General features: G+C 44.2%; 1 non-coding gene and 1 pseudogene across 1 annotated transcript; one reads left to right on the top strand and one right to left on the bottom strand.

Annotated features, from left to right (window-relative positions):
• The first annotated feature begins 10,274 nt into the window (after window positions 1–10,274).
• On the top strand, window positions 10,275–10,404 carry LOC126000489 (small nucleolar RNA SNORA22). The gene has a single exon (XR_007492768.1). It is a non-coding gene; the product is annotated as a small nucleolar RNA SNORA22 (small nucleolar RNA).
• A 9,075-nt stretch (window positions 10,405–19,479) lies between these two features.
• LOC126000487 (protein C1orf43 homolog) lies at window positions 19,480–20,112 on the bottom strand (annotated as a pseudogene).
• Window positions 20,113–22,650: the final 2,538 nt, after the last annotated feature.

Below are 22,650 nucleotides of genomic sequence, written 5' to 3'. Positions count from 1 at the left end.
TCCTTTCTTGGCTAGTGCTTGCAAGGCAGGCACCTTACCTCTAGCGCCACCTCGCCGGCCCTTCCAAGAACCTACTTGAGGAGTGTCCGCACTTTACATTGGCTGATGCTCAGGGATTTCTGGAACCTGTCATCAGAAGTGCCTATTGACATATTGACTTTGAGACTGGTTCTTCCTAGTGGAGAGAGCAGAGGAACTTCTTCCCTTTGGGATATTGGGAGTTCCCTTCTTTGCATTCAGGGACTGTGTGTGCCTGAGCCTTTACCCTCCTGTGTGCTGGCTCAGGACACAGTGACCTTCCCTGATGTGGCCATGAGCTTCTCCCTAGATGAGTGGCTGTACCTGGACAGCTCTCAGAGGAAATTCTATAGAGATGTGATGCTGGAGACCTACCAGCACCTGCGGGCCATAGATAAGAGCTGCCCTGGGGCACTGTTGAAGAACAGACTCTTTGGGGGAAATCACATATCAGTCAGGGATCTTGGTTCCATAGGAGACTAGACATTATAGTTACCCAAAGTGAAGGCCCTCCCATTGTCTTACCCTCCAAATTCTGATTTTATATCTTAGAGGAGTCTTTTATCATTTTATTTTTATTTTTTGATTTTGGGCCACACCCGGTGATGTCAGGGGTTACCCTTGGCTATGCTCTCGAAAATTTCTCCTGACTTGGGGTCCATATGAGACACCTGGGGATCAAACCGCAGTCCATCCTGGGTCAGCAGCATTCAAGGCAAATGACCTACCATTACAACAAATCTTCCCCTAATTATGTAATTTTAAATTCAATTTTACAGTCCTGAGAGACCTCTGTGAAACAGGTTTGATCCAGGCTGCACATGTATCTTCTAAATTTTCAGGAATTATCTCTGAGCACAGATCTGAGAGTCAGCCCTGACCACTGTGCTTACATTTTCCACAATTCTCTCAAATCCAAGCCATTTAGAAATGTTTTGGCTTCTAGGTCACACCCAGCAGCACTCAGGAGTTACTCCTGGCTCTACTTTCAGAAATCGCCCATGGCAGGCACAGGGATATAGGATGCTGGGATTCAATCCACCATCGTTCTGCAGGCAAGGCAAACGCCCTCCCTCCATGCTATCTCCTGCCCCGCCATTTAAATTTTTTAACATTTATTTACTTATTTATTTAGGTTTTTGGGAACTCAGGGGCCACTCCTGGCTCTGTACACAGAAATTGCTCCTGGCAGGATCAAGGGACCATGTGGGATGTTGGGAATCGAACCCAGGTCAGCTACTTGAAAAGCAAACACCCTACCTCTGGTCTGTCATTCCCCCTTTAACTTTTTGCAAGATTGGGGATGCTCTTGACCACGCGTGGGAGTGCTCAGAGTTTAGTAAAGCCACTGAGCTTAGGGGTGGATTACTTCTGGCATTATTCAGTGACTACTTGGGTTGTTAGTGATCAAACCTGGATGCTGCTCTGTACTAAATGTAGTAAATGTTGCCCAATAAGTGCAACATTTATGAGAGCAAGTTTACTTAAGTGTTGTCCGTCAGTTGTTCCGGCCGCAAGCTAAGTATTAGCGCCTCCTGATCTTCTTTATCTTTTTTTGCCTCCTGATCTTCTTTGGCTGATGTCATGTGTGGGATCAAACCTGAGACTCCTGTTCACAAAGGATGTTTTCCAATTATACTTGTTCCAGGATGTACTGTGTAATTTGACAGATTTTAACCTTCTATCTGGCTCCGCACTCAGGAATCACCCATGAATGTCTCTAACCATGAATCATTCCTCTGGACAGGACAATGCAGTGTGAAGTTTTTGCTTATATCCTTGTTGGAAGAACAAGAAATCCTTGGCAGTTTGCAGAGAGGCATGTGTGGAGGTAATTGTCGAACAAGGCCCAGAGTCAGATCCTGTGGAGGAGTGTGGTAGTGTCCTGGACTCATGAAATGTGGGTGCTGAGCAGTGTGTGTCGGAGTCCTGGATCTGCCATGCGGGACCTCTCCTGCTCAAGTTCTCAGCTCTTGATACTAAGGCCCATAATGGTTTGCACTTGACTTTCTTAACTTTGCTCTTTCTGCTTACCTGTCTATTGATATTTATAACTGATCCTGTGGTTCTGGCTTTCATCCCTTCTCTATGTTCTCAGACTAAGCTCTACAACCGCATGTTGAGATTCCCTTCTCAGTGGCAATTGGATGCCTCTCTGTTCTCTGTTTCCACAGAGTTGTCTTTGCCATTAGATTATTTTCAGCGATTCCCCAAGTATTTTTTTCTCTCTCATTTCTTGAGATTGCCTTCATGGGTGTTCTTGGTCTCTCCTGGTCCTGTGCTTCTCAATCAATTCTGGTGCCCTCAGAGAACAGTATGTGAGAGCTGTGATTGAACCTGGGTACACTCCTTCAATGTAAATGCCACTTTTTAGGAATACGAAGAAAAACACTATTTTCTTTTGGGAGTGACCCAGTGATTGTTATGGATTACTCTTATTTTTTATTTTTTATTTTTATTATTATTATTTTTTGTTTTTTTGGGCCACACCCGGCAGTGCTCAGGGGTTACTCCTGGCTGTCTGCTCAGAAATAGCTCCTGGCAGGCACGGGGGACCATATGGGACACCAGGATTCGAACCAACCACCTTTGGTCCTGGATCGGCTGCTTGCAAGGCAAACACCGCTGTGCTATCTTCCGGGCCCCTGGATTACTCTTATTTTTATTCTCAGGTATTACTCCTGGCAGTGCTTTGGGTAGTATGTGTGAAATTGAATTCGGTTCAGCCACTTGCAAGGTCAATCCCTCCCAAGCTGTCATAAATCTCAGTCCCACTAGAAAATTTTGTTTGTTTGTTTCTTGGGTCACTCTCAGGATCCTCAGGGGTTACTGCGTTCAATAATCAGTCATGGCAGCTTGGGGAACCATATTCAATTCTAGCAACGGAACTGGTATCCTTCTTGTATTGTCAGCATGCAAGGCAAATGCCCCACCACTGTGCTGTCACTTCGCACATAGAAATATATTTTTGATTTGTATGTTTACCATATTTTCAGGAGTATAAGACTACCCCCTTATTTTACAATTAAAACATAGGCTTAGGCCTATATTTGCCATATAAGACAGAATGTTCCTTGCTGGAAACTATCTTCCACAGTGAGCCAATCAAAACAAGCAAAGGTCCAGAGGTTATACTGTAATAGATGTACTCTCTGCCTCTGTCCAATCTGAGCAGACTTTTTACACTGTAGATTCAGGTCCAGACCATTGTCTAATTAACATGCATAAAAAGCCTGCTTGAATTGGTTCACTTAGAGAGGCGGTATGAGCAGCCTGGCAGTGATTATTGCAGGATCGAGGTGGAAAATTCGTTTTGTGGCAATATTCAGACAATTTTCGTTTAGTGGCATATCGAAACATTTTTCAGGATATACTCTGCGTATAAGATGACCCCAATTTTTGGTTGACTTTTTTTGTTTCAAAAGTCGTCTTATACACTGGAAAATACGGTAAATTGTAGAAGAGTTAGCTCAGCAGAACCCTAATGTGGATATTTTTATATTCCTCATTTTGATTCTCTTAATCTGTTTTCCCTATTCTTTTTTTGTTTGTTTTTAGACTACACCCAATGACACTCAGGGGTACTCCTGGCTTTGTGCTTAGAAATTGCTCCTGGGGGCCTGAGAGTTAGCACGAAGGTAAGGCATTTGCCTTGTGTGCAGAAGGACAGTGCTTCGAATCCCTTAATCCCATATGGTCCCCAGAGCCTGCCAGGAGCAATTTCTGAGCTTAGAGCAAGGAGTAACCCCTGAGAGATGCCACGTGTGACCGAGAAACCAAATAAAAAAAAAAAGAAAAGAAATTACTCCTGGCTGGAGAGACCATAAGTGATGCCTGGTAATTGAACTGCGGTCCATCCTAGGTTAGCACTTGCAAGGCAGACGCCTTATTGCTAGCCCCATGTTTTCCCTATTCTTTAGGCTGAGTTAGTATCTGAAAACAACGAATGTATAGTCACTTTGTGGCCTATTCAACCAGGTTTCATTCAACTCATTTTTTGTGTGTTTGGTTTTGGGCCACAACTGCAGTCTCACGTGCTACTCTTGGCTCTGTGCTCAGAAATTATTCCTGGCCAGCTATGGGAGTCATAGAATGACAGGTCATTGATGACAGGTCAGCACATTCAAAATACCTTCCCTGTTGTTTCTTTTCTTGACCCACTCAAATTTTTTAGTACTTTTAAAAACTGGTGATGGGTGAGCCCATAATATCATTATAACAGTGTCTCTTTCAGCAGTTTCTATTCAGTTTTTTGTTTTGTTTTTGTTTTTGTTTTTTTTGCTTTTGGTGCTCAGCCGTTACTTTTGGCTCTGTGCTTGGAAATCACTTCTGACAGGTTCAGGGGACCATATGAGAATCTGGAAAGTAAGCCAGGCCAATCCCAGGTCAGCAAGGCAAATGCCCTACTGCAGTGCTATCTCTCCGGCCTTGCACTTTTTCGATCAATCCTGGCAGTGCTCAGGGTTTACTCCTTGCACTGTGCTCAGAAATTTTTCCTGTCTGGAGAAGGGGACATAGGGGAGAGATATCAGAGACCCAACCTGGACCAGCTTCATGCAAGGCTCAGCCCTCCCCATTTTGCATTTTTCTAGCCTATCAACAAATTCTTACATTGCATGTTTGGGTTGGTTTTAGTATGCAGACCAGCAGTTCGCAATTCCACCTTCCTACAAATTTCTTTTGGAAAGAGATCTCCAAATAGGAGTGACTTGATAAGATTTGCAAATTCCAAATCAATATTTTTATTCAGTTGCAGGATAACTCAGTGGTGGAAACACATTGGACTTCTACAATGGGGCCCTTTAAGCCAGCTCTTTTACCACAACAATGTTCTCTGCACTGGCGGGAGTATCCAGAGCCTATCACGAGAAGTCGCCCATTAGTCTCACGAGTTCAAAAGTCAGTTCAATGATTTGTGTACTTGAAAGGTCTTAATATTATTTTTCAGAGCCAAGGAATTCTGTGAACTCAATGTTATGGTGCCTGCGTAATCCTCTCAGTTTTGTGAATTCTTTTACCTGAAAACATTATGAGGATGATCTTAACAGGTCAAATTCATTGGGACATAATGGTAAAGTGGAAGAAGAATTTGGAAAATTATGAAAGCTCTATAAGCAGGAGAGCACAGGCATATCAGCCAAAAAACATTAACATAACCATTGGGAAGATCAAGAACTGATTTACAAGGCATGGCCAAAAAAGATTCACATGAATTCCTTCTATTCCTGAAGAATGGTCTCCATGCTATGCTTAATAGAGCTGATAGGCAGAAAAGATATTAGAAGAAAATAATAGGGGCCAGAGCAGTGGTGTGACCATGAGCATTAGATCCTGGTGTCCCATATGATCCCCGAAGCCAGGAGTGATTTCTGAGTGCATAGCCAGGAGTAACCCCTAAGCATCACCAGGTGTGACCCAAAAACCAAAAAAAAAGGAAGAAGAAAATAATAATCATCATAATGACTTTTAAGGGGGCAAACCATGCTTGGCAGAGATACAAGCTATTTTATTATTCTTGGGTTGAGAGATAGCACAGTGGTAGGGAATTTGCCTTGCATGGGGCAAACCCAGGAGAAGGTGGTTCCATTCCCAGGATACCATATGGTTCCCCCTCGCCTTCCAGGAGAGATTTCTGAATGCAGAGTCAGGAGGACTCTTGGGCACCACTGGGTGTGACCCCAAAAGAATCTATTATTGCAGTTTTTCAAGCTAGTTCAAATCCACGGCCCAATATCTCACATGTCACACAAACTCTCAAACATTTGAGACTTACATACACCTAACTTTGCCACGAGCAACCACAAAACACTATACACAATACACTATTGTATGCCTCAAATTATTTTCAAAGGAGAAAAAGTAACAAATAATGACAGGTCACTGAAGAGTGCAGCGTGATCATCTAAAACAAGACAGAAAATTTAAAATTACAACCAGTGATTTTAATACCTCTGAAATTTTTTTCTGATGAGCACAGGTAGAAGCAAAAATTGCAGAGCTATGTGGCCTTCCCCTTAGAAAACCTTAACTTATTGTTATTGAGCTACTGAATCTAAGAACAACTTTGAAAAATATAATCAATATACCTCCAGGTTCTAAACAATGTGGTGAAATAGACAAATATCACTAGAAGGCCTACTGTAAAAATGCAGTGAAACAATGCTCGTTTTAGTTCACTAATCGTGAAGTTTTGGATCACGGAGTTTCCCTACTTCTGTAAAATCTTCCCCAGCTTATATGTCCTTTTAAACTTAAATGGGTCTTAGAGCAATGAGACAGCTGCATAAATTAAAGCAGAAGTCAATGGACAAAGAAATTGGATGCTGTGCCCTCGCACTACAATACTCAGCATTCTTAATTCTTATTACAGTGGTCATTATAAGATGCTTAGCAACTTATAAAAATTATTTGGTAGGTACCAAAGTGTTGGCCCTAGCAGTAAGGCATCTAACTTGCTTGTGCTAGCCTAGGATGGACCACGGTTCTATCCCTGGCATCCCATATTGTCCCCCAAGTCAGGAACAATTTCTGAGTGCATAGGTGGAGTAACCCCTGAGTGTCACCATATGTGGCCAAAAACTATTTTAATTTTAATATGCTTAAAACAGGGTATGGAAACTGATTGGTATGATGTATTCATAATCTAACATATAAGCTTTACAGCCAAATCTAAAATTTCCTCACCACCTTACTTGATGGCTTTATATTTAAGAATACATCTAGATGAATCAGTTTTACATCTGAAACATATTGATTCATCACATATGTATGTGTGTATGTCCTGGCCACCTTTACCTTAGGCTAATGTCTATCAATGTGATAAAGAATGTCTGTCTGTATTGTACATAGCTATTCTAACTTCCCCTGCCTGCCTATAACTCAACAAATGTTTTTCCTTCTTTTTCTCTGCTTACTGATTCCAGACTTATTGCTTTCCCTACTACACCCCTTGACTCCTAAAGCAAAGCACAAACTGTGCCCTAGAACAGCACTCCACTCTCACACACATACACTTCTACATGCTTTTAGCCTCTCCTCTCCGTGAATAGCTACACATAACCAGAACTTACTTTTCCAATGGGTCCTGGATAAAGGACTGATCTAGGCCTGTGAGTTCACCCAGCAGTGCAGGAGATCACTGACACTCCCATTCCCTACCTGATTACTCACTACTAACAGAATCATCCTACTTTGGACTTCTCTCAACAGACATAGAAGGATGATGTTGGGGACTGACTTGTTTGAGGCCATTTTGCTGTTCTTTCTGCCATAGCCCAGCTTTTCACCTAAAAGCTTCATGCAGTCTTGCTGTGAATTTTTTGAGCTAAAGAGAAAGGCATGCAGCTGCAAGATAAAATTAGCTCTAGCCGAAGAAGAGCAAAAACTGCCTGGTACCTTATCAGAAACTAGGCCTCACTCCTTAAGACCACATTTCGGAGTGAACTAGGCTATTATCAATAAGTGTATGCTACATTGTCTGTTCAAGATCACTGAGGCAGGCACATCTTGCACCACCTGATAATCAAGCAATTAAAAATGCAGCTTGAAGGACACTAGAGGTTTCCATAGAAACAGCACGTTCAGCATAACTTGAAGGTCACCTAGCCCACTGCCCACTTCCTTATTTAGAGAATGCCTAACTTTCTTTGTTCCTTGAAACCTGAAATATATTCTTGCCTTGTATGGGCCTTCGCGCCAAAAGTATGACTGACATCACCTTTGTACTGCCCCCTTCTCCTTCATTATATAAGAAGGAGCTGTAGCCCAATAAAGGTACCCTTGAACAGTGAGACGCTGCCTTGGGTCTTTATTATTAACCTCTTTCAGATTTTTTACAGGTGTGGTTGCTCTTCTACTCAGCAAAATAGGAGTGCGGTTGTCTGAGAAGCCTTTCCAGCTAATTCCTGCTGGCCGGGTCCCCCCTGGGGGGGCTTCAGGACACCGCATTTTGGCGCCCAACGCTGGGCACGAAGACCACCGCCACACCCCGAACGACTACGGGTCGGCGAGTCCGGAGCTGTTTCGTAAATCGCAGGGAATACCTTATCAGGGTAAGCGTTGAAACGAGTTAGCCTTAATCAAATATTTAAACTGCAGTTTTTTCAGTCGTTCTGATCACCGCCCCTGATTGGCTCTTGGGGCTTCGCCCGTTGGCTTCACTTCCATGGGTGTTTCGTTGAGTATTGAACTTAAATTCATTAAATATATACAGTCTGAGTTGAAAGCCAGACATATAGAGGTTACCAAAAAAGATATTTGTAATTTTTTAATGTTTGTTCATGATGTTTACCAGAAATCTAGTGTTCCTGGGCTCCCTCTCGCTCTGACTCTGTCTCTCAGTTTCCTTCCTCTTCTAACCCTTCATCTTTACTTCTGCCGCTGCACCCTCTGTGCAAAATCCTAAACAGCCCTTCACTTCCCTAGCTTCAGCTCCGTCCCTGTTTCACCACCCTCCCCTCCTTAGCCAGCAATTGCAACAATACAAAGCCTTTAATTGGAAAAGCCTCAAAGAGCCATTTCAAGCCGTAACCTCCTATGGCCCCCAAGCCCCTTACACGCTCTCCTGCTTAGAATCTAAAAGCTGAACTCTTTGTCTCTTGGGAAGTTAACTTTTTTTTTTTCCGCTGCAAAGCCCTTGCAGATAGGCAGGAATCCTGATCTCTAAGCTCTTATAGCTGGCCTCGCCTCTTTTCATACCTTAAAGGTACAGCACACTTTCCAGGTCCCAGCTTGCCAACATGGCTCTTGCTGCCCTCTGTGCCTGGAAGTCGCTCCCCAGAGCCAGCATTCCAGCAGCTCCCCCACACCGGCAACAAACTGTTGCTGCTTTCTCCCCCCCCCCCTTTTTCTGACTTAAGCTCCCAACTCACCACAATTACATCCATGGTCTCTCACCTCTCTAACAAACTTGATAATGCTCTTAGCTCAAAAACCAGTGCTACCTTTCCTGTCTTTCTCCCTAATGGAGAAAGTCTTCCCACCCCCCCCCCTCCCCGCCTGCTCAGCAGCCTCCGCAGCTACCTTCTCAAACGCCTCCCACTGATCCCCCGCACCCCAGGGGAAAAATTCTAAATGCCCAAGACGCTCAGTCCCTAACCATGGCAGATTCCCTCCTCTCACCGCTCCCCCTCTTAAAGCTATAGATATGAAGCTACTTGGCCACATTAAAAATCTTAAACAAATCTTAAGCCTTCAAAAACAGGCTGCTTCTCTTAATTCACAAGTTTCTGCCCTTCAGGCTTTCCCCCGCCCTCCTAAATCTATAGCTGTCTGTCCTTTGCCCACTGAATTCCACGGCCAAGCCCCCCCTCTTGAGAATTCAAAGAAACAAACTATAAAAGTCAGGCTGAGTGCCATAAAACAGAAACTGCTGCAGTGCCTACAAAAAATTCTAAGGGCACAGTAAGCAGGATAATTACAAAGTATCATCTGCTAAGCCATAAAACCTTGCGATATCTACACTTTGCTGTTAAAACTTCTGAGCCTAATGTACCTTTTACTCAGGACAATTTTGCTCAAACCAGCCCTCAGCCTCCTTCAGCCTCTTTCCTGCCAGCCTTGGGAAACAGCCAGCTCAGGCCCTGCCACTCCCACCTTAAGCCTTCCATTTCACCTTGAAATACCCAATCTTTGTTATTCAAAAGAAATCTAAAAAGTAGCATCTCTTGCATATTCTCAAATCAATTAATAAAACCATGATCCCCATGGTGCTTTTGCAACCCAAACTCCCCTCTTCGGTTGCCATTCCCTCTAATTCCAATAAATTAGTAATTAATCTTAAAAGATTGCTTTTTTTTTTCTTCTCTATATCATTACACCCTGCTGACTGTAAATAATTTGCCTCTAGCCTTCCTGCTGTTAACTGTGCTGGCCCCTCCCCGAGTTATCAGTGAAAAACTCTGCTTCACCTTGTCAGCCCTACACTTCGTCAAATATGTGTTATTAGGTTTAGTGCATTAAGTGGTGTAAAGTAATTATTAAAACATTAAAAAGCAACAGGAAGATAAGGGCAATAAACTTTTTTTTTTCCATGCCTCTCAAAAAATTTTAGAGCAAGGTCATAATTCTGTCACTTTACAGATAACAAAATGTTGGTAAAAGAAAAACTTCTTTGTGTTTTAAAATCCAAACGAACACAAAAGTGTTAAATTTAAGTCTTATATTTCTATTAAAAGTTTTATTTTAATTTTTAAAGTATTTACAAAATTATGTGAAAAATAATGTGGTTAGCCTTTTTAAACAATATAGTTAATTTAATGCACAGTAAACACCTAGGTGTGCTTTATAGTACCCTTAGTTTTAACTTTGTGCTACAGCAATGGTTGTTCTTTATTTCTGCATTGAAAGAACTATTATTTTAAGTGCATTCAAAATATCAGCACATTATACAAATCTGTATATTTGTGTCGCAGTGAAAAAATAATATAAATGAAAAATATATTATATATAATTTTATAAGTAATATATAAAAGTAACTAAACTTTATAAGCAAATTAACTAGTATTAAATATAATTTTAGTCTTAAGTTCTAGGTGTGTAAATGCATCAGATGTCTTTAACTATATTTTATAATAATCTAAGCATTTAGTTAATTTGGTATATAATATTTTTTACAAATTATTCACTTAAAGTCTTCATAGTAAAAACAGTTGTTTGTTTTTTAAAAAATCAGTTTTTATACCTTTAATAATCATAGTTCATGCTATTGTGTTTAATCATAAAAATTTTAACACTTTATTGCAGCTGTCTTACTGTTCTACTGCAAAACCAATTTAAAGAAAACCTATTCATTTACAGCAAATCATTTCATACTTCCAAGTAGAGACTCCTTCTACAGTGCTCATTAACCATTTTACTTAATGTTTTAAACTTCAAATTAAAATTGTTTTAAAAATGTTTTGTGTTAAATCTAAACCTTAAAATTTATTTTCAGCAAAGTTCCACTCCATCTACATTAAGTACTTCTCAACACTAAAAAAGTTTTTCTACAAAATTTTTTTTCTCTTCTTCTCACAAACATGTTAGCTAAATATTTAAAAGCGCTTGTCAATTTTTTATAGATAAGTCTTAAATCAATCCTTTTGTCTGTTTATGTGTCTGTTGTGATGAATGAAAGTGGCCACAAGTGTAAAATGTTGTGTTTAGTGTTGTTTTGTTTTGTCTGTTTATTTGTTATCTCTACATTTTATAATAATACAATTTTTAAAGCCTTATCCATTTTTTAAATTTCAATTAATTTTTTCAACCTGGTTCAGTCTGGTCAGTTCACAGACTGGCATCTTACAACTAAAAATCATGTGTTAAAAATTATGTATTAAGCTAGCTTTGTCCTTCTAAGAACATGGCGGAGGGTGTGGAGAATGGCAAACCCCAGATTTCTCAATGGCCATCGGGGATAACTTTTCCCTGGAGAATTTCTGGACTTTGCAGTCACCTGGCTTTCCTACTATGTGTAAGTTCAAGCCTATAGAATATGTATTTATGGCTAAAAAATAGCATCCAGCTTTAACATAATAACTAGAAGTTTAAGAAAAATCCTTTATATTCAGTTTAAAAAAATTTTTTTTTAATTAGCAATTGTTAATTATAAATTTTCTTTTATGCCAAAGTCTAACAGAGGTCAAATAGCATTCCCGTGGTATTCAAAAATAACTAGTGTAATGTAAATTGCTAATGTTTTCTGCAAATTCTTAATTTTTATATGAAGTAACCATTTTGCCTTCTGCCAAGCTGTTTTCTTATAAACCTCCTGCTAGACGCCATTCCTGCAAACCTGTTTCTAACTGACTCCACCTTTGACAATGCTGAATTAGACACTCTGCCTAGCTGCCTTGGATGCCCACCGATGCCACCAACAACCTCCATCCTCTCTACCTCCATCCCTTGGCCGGTCTTGCAAGTCGACCTTTGTGCCCTAACCATGGGTGCAAGCCTATACTGGGGCACCTCCAATTTCCGCCTGCCTCAACCTCGTGCTGTTGACCCCGATGACTATTACTCCCCTGCTAGCGGTGGCTGCAACTCTGTTATTCGCCGTGATGTACTACGCCACCCCTTCACCACCTTCTACGTCTGCCCTGGTCACCACCGGCCCCGTTCCAGCGACTATAAGTGTGGCGCTCATAACCAACACTTTTGCGCCTCCTGGGGCTGTGAAACCACCGGAACTGCTTATTGGAAACCCTCTTCCTCCTGGGACTTCATCACCGTTTCACGCCCCCCAACTCCTCCTTTTCTGAACTGTGATGCATCCTCTGCTACCCGTGATTGGTGTAACCCCCTCATCATCGAATTTACTGCTGCTGGACGTCAGCATCACTGGACTCAACCCGTACAATGGGGACTCAGACTTTACGTTAGGCGTACCGACCCTGGACTTCTTTTTTCCCTCCGTTTACTTAAACAGTTGCCGAATTCTCACCCCCTCGCCGTTGGTCCTAACACTTTTTTTCATCCTCATTCAGGTCCATCACACATGCCTTCTCCTCCTCCTCCTCTTCCATCTGCATCTTCTTCTCTCAGACAACTCACTATGCCTTCAGGTCCTTCTCCGTCCTCTCAGGTTATTCTCAATCTCATAAATGCTTCTGCTCTTGCCCTTACAGATCCTGCCTATGAAAGATGTTGGCTTTGTTTTTCTCCTCAACCTCCTTTCTATGAAGGTGTTGCAGTGTTTGGCAACCTTTCCTCTACCTCCAACCCCTCTGACCTCCGTTGGAACACACAACCTCAACATGGCATTACAGTCGGTCAAGTCGTAGGCTCTGGCCTCTGCATTAAGCCTAACGACTCCCTGCTTCCTAGCCAATTACTTGACGTGTGCAACGAAACTATTGACATCTACAATTCTTCCTCCTCACAACCCTATCTGTTAGCCCCCAATGGTACTTATTTTGCCTGTGCTTCTGGCCTTACTCCTTTCATCATTTGTTCCTCTTTTCTCCTTTCACATGATTACTGTATTCTCGTTATTCTCATTCCAAAAATCACCATTCACTCAGAACATATCTTTCCCTCTCCTGCCGCCTCACCCTATTCCTATTCTTCTCAATCCCTTTCTCGACAACGCCGTGAGCCCTTCACCTCCATTACACTTGCAGTGCTCCTTGCTGTTGGCGCTACTGGCGCTGGCACTGGTATCTACTCTCTTGTATCCTCTCAATCCAATTTCCGCACTCTTACTCAAGCAGTGGAACAAGACATTAATGAAATCAAAACTAGTCTGCAATTTCTCACAGATACTATTAGTTCCCTTGCTGATGTTGTTCTCCAAAATCGTCGTGCTCTATATTTTGCCCTTATGTAAGAGGGGGGAGTCTGTGTAGCCCTTAAGGAACAATGTTGTATTTTCAAAGATAAACCTGGATTAGTTAGGAATAGCGTTCAACACATTGGTGACGGTATAAAAGATTATGAAAAACATTTCGATGAAGAACAAGGCTGGTACCAGGGCTGGTTTTTCTCTTCTCCTTGGTTCCACACAATCTTGTCCACCGTTGTGGGCCCTCTTATTAGCCTCATGCTGCTCCTTTCTCTTAGCCCATGGATTTTCCGCAAAATCACTGCCTTTATTAAAAACCAGGTAGATGAAAAGGCAAAAACCTCTATTCAGGTTAACTACCAGCGTCTAACCCCGCGTGACTCCTGTGAAAACTTGGCTTTAGTCACCAAGCCGCCATTCCAGCCACTAAGTTTCCAGGAGATAGAGCGCATAGCTAACAAGCGGAGCTCGCTCCGGCACTTGTGCTCTCGGCTGTGGAGACACCTACGACGGGATTAGCAAGGTCCCAGTTAGGGCACGGCCCAAAAAGGCTACAACGCATAATTCGGATCTCTGCGTACACCCACGGCATTTGTAGCCACCTTTTAATTGCGGCTTTGGCCGTGTCCGACCTGGTCAAACCTTGTATGCCTAAGACACGGTTCTTCCACCCGCTCACGACTTTCCTTCTTTTATTAGAAGAGAAAGGGGGAGATGTTGGGGACTGACTTGTTTGAGGCCATTTTGCTGTTCTTTCTGCCATAGCCCAGCTTTTCACCTAAAAGCTTCATGCAGTCTTGCTGTGAATTTTTTGAGCTAAAGAGAAAGGCATGCAGCTGCAAGATAAAATTAGCTCTAGCCGAAGAAGAGCAAAAACTGCCTGGTACCTTATCAGAAACTAGGCCTCACTCCTTAAGACCACATTTCGGAGTGAACTAGGCTATTATCAATAAGTGTATGCTACATTGTCTGTTCAAGATCACTGAGGCAGGCACATCTTGCACCACCTGATAATCAAGCAATTAAAAATGCAGCTTGAAGGACACTAGAGGTTTCCATAGAAACAGCACGTTCAGCATAACTTGAAGGTCACCTAGCCCACTGCCCACTTCCTTATTTAGAGAATGCCTAACTTTCTTTGTTCCTTGAAACCTGAAATATATTCTTGCCTTGTATGGGCCTTCGCGCCAAAAGTATGACTGACATCACCTTTGTACTGCCCCCTTCTCCTTCATTATATAAGAAGGAGCTGTAGCCCAATAAAGGTACCCTTGAACAGTGAGACGCTGCCTTGGGTCTTTATTATTAACCTCTTTCAGATTTTTTACAGGTGTGGTTGCTCTTCTACTCAGCAAAATAGGAGTGCGGTTGTCTGAGAAGCCTTTCCAGCTAATTCCTGCTGGCCGGGTCCCCCCTGGGGGGGCTTCAGGACACCGCAGGATGAATATATTCTGGGAAAACAATGTTATTACTTTGAACTTGATACAGCAGAAAAAGAGGGAATATGTCCATTTCCTTATATGGCTTTGTTGGGGAACTGTGTTATTGCCTTGGCCTAGATTCAATAGACAAAATGGGGACATGTCTATTTCTCTATATGTATTTACTGGGGACGATGTTGGTACGACATCTCTGAATCAGGGATCGTGGACTACAATATAGCCATAGTCCCCTGGTGACCCAATATTACTTTGTGGCAATAGTATTTTCTCCTCTTTGAAAGGCTCAGTGAAATGGGGGAAATTATACAAAAATTTCCCATCTACTAGAGATAGCAACTATAAATTTTGTGTTGCACATGAGCTATAAACCATAAATATTTGTCATAATGGCTTGAAATAAGCTTCAGTTTCTCTAAGATTGACCATACACCCCTAAGATTTGGTTCCATCAATGGGACCAGGGGTATTTTTGAGCCCCTTTTATAATGAGTGAACCTGGAAAAAACTTTGCACCACAATGGTAGTGACTTGCAAACTTGGACAAATATGACACTAGGCCTAACAATGACTTGCAAACTGAGGCATGCTTCACAAGGCCCTGACAGTGAGTTAAGGCTTGTGAAAGACCAAGGGACTCTAGTGCAATTCCTGTCAGAGACAAACACCAAAGATAATATGAATAAGCAAGAACTTTTACTTATACTGAGATGTAGAAGTTTAATCCTCAGAAGTTAGGCAAACTAAAGACTGACCTGAAGCCGGCAGTTGAAATTGATGACTAGATGTTTCCTGGGAAAGGCCACCTGTTCTCAATCTAAAAGTTTTTAATCCCAGCTTTTATTGCACCTATACAAAACAGCTATTAACACTTTGCTATAAGCTCTAATCTGGGATTTCTGCCTCTAATGGAAAATGATCTAGTATAAGTTAGCTAAGCTTTCCTTTTTTTGCTCAACAAAACAACTGAATTTTTGTTTAACAAACAGGAAAGTGGGAAATTTAGCTAATAACATCAAATACACACCCTGTTTTGAACACCTGGAGTTCCAGGGTGTTCTGAGAGGGTCCTTGAATTCCTGACAGAAAATCGTCTCTCCAGACCCTCTGTGCCAATGGGGCTCCCCTGGCAGTGGTCATCAGAAAGGGCAGCTTACTGGGACCAAAACAGGAAAAGGATCCAAGGGGGTGGAACCTGAAGGTTCTGTGACATCACAGATACTTCTTGTGGTGTCTTAAAGGGCCGGGCTCCACTCAGCACCAGGTACTTCCTGAACTGGAAGGTAAATTTATGTTTCTTCTTGATTTGAATCAGGAGATTCAAACTGCTGTGAGACTCCAATCATGGAGAGTGTGAGAGGAGAGTTGTGAGGAGTGATTAGATCTCAAATGGATTAGAGATCTATTTATGTATTATGTAGCTAGCTAGTTCTGAGCTTTGAGGCACAAACTGCAGTGCTCAGAGGATACTTCTAGTCCTGAGGATGCTCAGTGGACCTGTGGCATGCGGGGATAGAACCTTTGTCGACCATGTGCTGTCTGCTGTGTTTTCGCTCCGCCCACAAGAGTATAGATTTTAATTAAAATTGCATACTCCACGGGTCTGTTCCAAATCACTTTCCAACACGATATTATTGATTTGGATAGCTCAGTGCGAAATCACCTAGGATTGTAAAGAAGGCACGGCCAGGACGCACAGCAGGCAGTGCTCTTTCCATTCAACCGACTCAGCATTCCATAGGTTCCTCTGAACACTGCTAGGAATGGTGCCTGTTGCAGAGCAAGAAATAGCCACTGAGCACTGTTGGGTGGGTCAGTTCTCAGAGTACAGTGTTTTTGTTAAAGCCAGGGAAGACAAGGAAACAGAAGAGATCATTGACCAACTCCACTGAACAGCAGGGCTAAGCTTTTCCCTTTTAAGGAGTCTGATGCATCTATTGGAAATCTTGGCAGGTCGAGCACCCAGGCGCTTGTGTTCCTTATAATCAAACCAAAGCAGAAAATTCAGCACCTTCCTAACTCTCATACACACAGAGCCCACAATGACTGGTGGAGTGGCTTTGGGTTGGTTCCCCCGCAAGTCCCCAAAATGCCCGTGTCTGGTGCTTGGTGTGAGGCCCAGTAGGAACTTCCTCCCTCCACAGCGCCTGTGCTCCTCGGCTCCTGAAGTGCTTGGGCGCCACCTGCTGGCCACTTTTCTATGGCGCCTGTTGAACACGGGGGACCATATGAGATACCGGGATTCGAACCACCGTCCTTCTGCATGAAAGTCAAACGCCTTACCTCCATGCTATCTCTCCGACCCCAAGCAGCAACATTTCTTAGGCTGGATGATATCCTTATTGAGCCAGCACCTCAGGTGGAGCAAAACAAAGCAAGACTTGGAAAATAATCATTTCTTCCAAGCCTGAAGTCCAAAGGTAATTGCCTGACATAATATCGTAGTAGATGGGGTACAGAGCATTTCTTCCTTTATTCTTTTGTCTTTTATTATCTATTGTCCTTTATTCTTTTCTCTCTCCTTATTGGGTCTAAGTTGCAAGGTCTTTGGGTCAGGAGGCTTGCATTAGGCCATTCCCTCACTCAAAATCAAAGGGTGGACCAGATGTCCTGTGAATTTTAGAGTCTGGTCCTGTCAATATTATATTGTCCAAGGACACTTGCAGGCTATACACTCAAAATCACTCTTTGGCAGGCTCAAAGACCCACAAGCCGCAGGTTGCCGACCACTGGTCTAGAGGATCTAAGTTTCTTTTCATGTTTCTATAAACAAAATCACAAGAACATTTCTACAGATAATACAGTTTGAAAGTAAGCTGTTACATAAGATACACAATATAACACAGCAATTGAAAAACATTCAGGGAGCTGAAGAGGTGGTGCTAGAGATAAGGTGTCTGCCTTGCAAGCACTAGTGTAGGATGGACCGAGGGTCGATCCCCCGGCATCCCATATGGTCCCCCAAGCCAGCTCAATTTCTGAGCGCATAGCCAGGAATAACCCCTGAGTGTCCAATAGGTGTGGCCCAAAAACCAAAAAAAAAAAAAAGCATTCACCAGGATAGCTGAGAACTTTCAAAACTCTAAAATGTATTTCACAGAACTGTGGAAACAACTATTAAAGTTAGATACAAAATTTTCTGTTTGCATGGGGTTTAAAAACAAAACAGTAAAAATCATACAGATAAAACACAATTTAAAAAAAAACACAATTTAACCAGCAATATAGTGACCGATGAAAATAGGGTTAAGAGATTAGCCTAGGAGAAAGTTAAATTTTGGATGTAACCCAGGTGCAGAAAATTCTGAGAGCTGCTTCTCCTTTGTTGGTCTTCAGCTGGTCTGGATCTTTCATCTTCTCCATCATCACCTTCTGTGTTAGGCTGCTGGGGTCTTTTCGATAATTTTCTGCAGGTTAGGTGTCCAACATCCTCACAAAAGACACCTTTTGTAGAGGAAAGATGGTAGACAAGATCTCTGCCAGGCTCCTTGATACAGCTGAACCCTTGACTCTTTTCCAGAGTCTCCAACGGCCTCTCTGCATCTCCTTCCCATTAAGAGCATAGAGAGATTAAGGGAGAGGGAACTACAGGCCATGGGATGGAGGGGTAGCAAGCATGGAAGTGAGGGAGGAGCAGTGTTGGGGCCAAGTGTGGTGCCTTGTCCACCCTCAGTGTGCCCCTGCTCAACCTCTCTGGTTCTTGGAGCCAAGCCTCATTCTGAAATTATGAATCTGACTTGGCCCCTTACTTCCCAAAATGTTCCAACAAGCATGGAAAACACTCACGTTGGAATCTGCTGGGATGTTGGGTAAGTCTGGCGTGAGATAAACACCACATTTCCCCAGATTGTCACTAAAGTGGATATCCCAGGGTGAACTTTCTCTAGGGTGCGGTTTTCCTCTCGAAGAAAAGAGAACAAGCTCCAGCTTATTCCAACCGGCTTTTCCAGGGATCACTAGACGCCCCCACCGCCTTCTCCAACTCAGAGAAAGTTCTCATATGGATATTTGCTATTCAAGTTGGCTAGGATGGGGGAAAGAGCCAGATGAAGCAATGGAAAATATCTTTTTAACATGAAACCCAAAGGAACCAATCAAGAGAAATGTAATCAGAAGGCAATATGAGGACCAATCCAAAAGCTTCTTGTCACAGAAAAAGAAAAAGCAGCTCGTACTAAAAATGGCTGTACTCAATTTCAGGGTTATTTGGAAAAGGGAATGTGACTTAGAGACTATTCCTGACCCGATGCTTGGGACTTGCTTCTGGTGATACTTGAAGAACCATGTGCTTGCAGAGTAATTAAACACGGTCCTCCTGCATTCAAAACATACCCGCCCAGATGTTAGATCTACGTCTCAGGTTCATGAGATTCTATTAAGTACGACCCATATCCAAGATGCTTCAGTGTGCTGCTTGAGAGCTAGAACCAGTGATGCCCAATGGGTCATGTGATGTCTGCGATGGAATCTCGGGCTTCAGGCATAAGAGGTATGCATGCTACCACTGACCTAAAGCCCTACTCCAAATAAGAACTTACAAATAAAACAATTCCAATGTCATTGGCATTTAAAAAATCTGAATTCGTGTCCAAGAGAAAATTTCAAGTCAAATCAGCAAAGATCTGAAACGTGCCCTAAGAAATGGTTGGTGAAAAGTTATAGCGCTGGACAGTGGAAGCTCTGATAAAGCCAGTCTAGGTTAGTCAGGCAGCACAGTGCTTTCTGCTCAGATCCATCCACTGTACAAGGTCTATAGTTACATCACAGAGTACTCTCAACTGTCTTAGAGTGGACCTTAAAACTCTCTTATTTGAGGAAGTGCTTGGCACTTTTGGTCTTTTGAGTGAAAGGAAAGTATGTCACCTGGATGGTTGTTGGGGGAGACGTCAGGAGACTGGGTCAGATCTTTGGCTGCCAATTGGTGCTGTGTGTGAGAGCTCCAACTTACTGCTTTGATCACAGTGGTCAGCTCTCTGAGGGCCTCATTCTAGCACAGCAACTCCCTCTGGCCAAAGACCCCAGTCCCGTCATGAGCTGTCTCAGCCTCCATCAGGGTCTCCTCAATGAGGGCCTTGCACACGTCCTTGCTAGGTGTAGTGGTGCTGTGAAGGTCTTGCAGGTAGGAAAAAAGATTCTCGTCCATTAAAGAAAAAGGACGCTGGCCTTCAATATGAACTGGGATAGCAGAGGCACGGATGGCATCCAGAGCTTTCATCCGTGTACATCGTTGGAGCCATCCCAATTTCCCTGGGTTTCCAGTTCTAACAATGTCGCATCATCCTCTGCAAGAAGCAGAGCTTCGTCCCTGGATCTTGAACTTTGGAGTCGAGCATCATCTCCTCTTTCGAGTCTTGGAGCCCACCAGGTTGCAAGGCCCCTGCCGACTGACTTCATTGCAAGTGCAGGACTAGCCTCTTGACAAGATGCACAGCAGCGCAAGCACAGCTCCCGCAGATCCATCAACACCCCGCAGACATTCAGACGGGACAGCAGTGACTGTCGCAGCCGTGACCCAGCCCAGCCTCGCCGCCTCGCTCCGCGCTCTCAGTCCGACCCAGGAGCCCCTCGGAGTTCGTTCCGGGAAAGGTCCAGGGCTGAAGACAGCGACGCCTAAGGGGCGGCCCAGTGTGGCTTCGGAGCACTCGATTCGGGTTTGTCGGGTGGGGTCTGCGATGTTGAGTAGAACTGTGACCCTCCCCTCTGCAGCCCAGCAATCGCCCTGTCTCGGCCACGTTGCTCCCCAGGGGTCGGACAGTCACCGAGTCCAGCAGGCGACGTTTTCGTCCAGCCCAACGGGGCCAGTCCCGGCGTCTGGCCCTTTAAGACGGGGCTGAGACGTCACTGCATCCGGGGCTTTGTGTGCTGTGACGTCACCCCAGCATCCAGGGCTCTGTCTCTGGAGCCGGAAGCGCCTAGAGGCCGCCATTGTGGAGTCGGACGGTGGTTGGCGCTTCCCTCGGCCGCGCGAGTGCGGAGGCGACTCTGACTCTCGCTCCGACGGGCCTCTTGAGCTGGAGCCCCAGGTCTCGGTGAGGGCGGGGGAGCCCGGGGAGGCTCGGGGAAGGGCCGGTCGGTCCCGGCTTCTTGGCGCGACTCTCGCCTCCGTCTTTGCCCCATCAATGTCGGGGTGTCTCTGGCTCGTCTCTGGGTCCCCCTCGTGTGCTCAGATCGGCGCTTGGCTCCGGCTCGGTTTCCCTCCAGGCAGCCCAGGCGACCTCATCGGCGCTGGGGATCCACTCAGGCGGACGGGGCGAGTCCTTTGGCAGGTTGGATCTGGGGGTGGGAATGGCGTGAAATGCATACAATTTGGGGAGTGGAGAGTCGGGCCTCAACCCCGGGCTCAGGGCACTTGGGACCTGTCCAGTGCACTACTTGGGTCAGCACCTGATGGGCGAAGCCTTCCTGGCTGCCTACAGTCTGCTCGCCCAAGATCGACTGAGTGAGAAACTCCAAGAAACTCCAATATACAGGGCACATCATGGCCCTTAGAAAGTACTGGGGATAAGAATATTGCTTTCTAACAAGCCATCTGGCACTTGTCAGAAATGTTCCCTCAAACAGCAGCTGGATGCCGGGTTCAGATGTGCTGATCGGGGTTAGGATCCAGCAGGACCCACAAGACGGAGCTGTAGGAGGGCACGCCCAGGCCCAATATCCGCTCCCCTGGCAGGTTTGTCACCCTTGGGTCCCTGAGAATAGCATGACTTCCCTAGTCTGTGCGCGGCATCTGGAGGATCTGCTGTTCTGTCCATAGAGAGCCCGTGTTCCTGTTCCCATAACAGCTCCCCAAGATAGTATCTTCCCCATTGCCCCATGCTGGAAGAAGCTGATGTCCAGGGCTTGGTCCATCAGGGGGTTTCGGGCACCAGTGCTGTCACTTCCGCTCAGGGCATGAAATCTCCACTGCTTATGGCTCTCACTTTTCTCCAGGACTTACTGCAAAGCTCCTTACTACTGCTATTTAGGATTAATCCAGGATGGAGAAGATGGATACAAACACTCTGCCATCCTGTACCCAGGTAGGAATGAGTGTACTGGGCACAGTGGGGGACAAGCATATGCAGCCCTTAGGGCTAGAGGAGTCCAGACATATTTTAGGAAGGAACCTCTCACCATGCTTTGACTCCAGTCAGTATCATTGACCCTTTTCTAATAGAGGCCTCTTTTGTCCTTGTTTGCTGTGTTTCTTTTGGGTTCCACACCTGATGGTGCTCAGGCCTTACTCCTATTCAGTGCTCTTGGGCACTTTGACTTATGCTAATGTTTTCTCCCCACAATTAATGGGTTTAATCCTGACTCTGCACTTCACCTTCACTCTGCAGAGTCTTGCCTCCTCCCTTCATTCATATTTCTCCTCAGTAAACTAGTTGTACTTTTGAAGCCTCCTGTCAGTAGGCCCTTTTGCCTTGTGGCTCTAAGATAGAAATGAAAGCAAGGATCTTTTTGGAAGCCGTACTTATGTGGAACCTAGTCATTTTTTTAAAAACTATAATAGGATGGATCCATTTCAGGGTGAATTGTGACTGCTGATAACCAAGAGCACTGATTACTCACTCACTGAACCATGCATTTTTCTTCTGACTCTTTTTGCATTGTGCAGAGTCTGGCCTGGGGATGGAATAGAACAGTATGTGTTTACCATTGTGGGCACCGCCCAGAGTTGACTTTACAGATCCTTCTGGTTCAGTGCTTGGGTTTGACCTTGCTGTGTGTACATAACTTCACCTCAAGAACATTTCTAGGGCCCGGAGAGATAGCACAGCGGCGTTTGCCTGGCAAGCAGCCGATCCAGGACCAAAGGTGGTTGGTTCGAATCCCGGTGTCCCATATGGTCCCCCATGCCTGCCAGGAGCTATTTCTGAGCAGACAGCCAGGAGTAACCCCTCAGCAATGCTGGGTGTGGCCCAAAAACCAAAAAAAAAGGAACATTTC

Source organism: Suncus etruscus (genome assembly GCF_024139225.1).
Source record: "Suncus etruscus isolate mSunEtr1 chromosome 15 unlocalized genomic scaffold, mSunEtr1.pri.cur SUPER_15_unloc_5, whole genome shotgun sequence".
NCBI lineage: Eukaryota > Metazoa > Chordata > Mammalia > Eulipotyphla > Soricidae > Suncus > Suncus etruscus.
The sequence above is the reverse complement of the archived record's forward strand: the minus strand, read 5'-3'. Positions and strand labels throughout refer to the sequence as shown.